This window comes from Penaeus monodon, chromosome 25 (assembly GCF_015228065.2).
Source record: "Penaeus monodon isolate SGIC_2016 chromosome 25, NSTDA_Pmon_1, whole genome shotgun sequence".
In the NCBI taxonomy this organism is placed as follows: domain Eukaryota; kingdom Metazoa; phylum Arthropoda; class Malacostraca; order Decapoda; family Penaeidae; genus Penaeus; species Penaeus monodon.
In genome coordinates this window covers 13,212,560-13,213,255 of record NC_051410.1, presented here as the reverse complement: position 1 = coordinate 13,213,255, position 696 = coordinate 13,212,560, and positions in this window count along the sequence as shown.

The following is a 696-nucleotide window of genomic DNA, read 5'->3' as shown; positions in this document are numbered from 1 at the left end:
TCTTTTTTCAAATCAAAAAAGACATATTTACAGCTATTTGCAAGTTTCTGAAAGGATGGGCTAGTAAACGCAGTGATATTCCGTACCAAGGTCTATATACTTATATAGACTTGTTCAGTACTACCTCTTCGCCCAATCTGTCAGCGGCAGATTTTCATCAAGATCGGTCCTCACATCACGAGGATAACGTCACGCATTTGCGAGGTGTTTAGAGGCGATTAGAACTTTTATCTCCGGCATACTGGAGCGCCTTCCCACTACGTTCGTGGTGTGAGGGCCTCCCGTTGAAAGTTGGCCGGACGAATGGATGGGGCGAAGGGCTCGTGCTGAATACCGCCCCTGCCGTCCCAAGCCCACCTGCCACTCGGCTCTTTTCTATGAGGGTACATCAGAGATAATGTTTATCACACAAAGCCGACGACAAAGAATTGCTTAGAAAAAAATATATATTGAAAGAGCTAGTGGAAATTATTCACTGTGTTTGCAGTTCCCCTACTCCGCGTTATCAGCAACGCCGGGACCAGAACGTCCGCGATTTAGCACAAACAAGACTTTAAAGGATTTTATGGCTGTCTTCTTTGGTATGATCTATAAAACAGATGTAGTTGAATATACATTGGAATAATAGAAATTCACAGCGAGTTATACATTTTTTTTAAAACAAAACGTTCCGCTCAGAGAAGAACGGCATTCTTT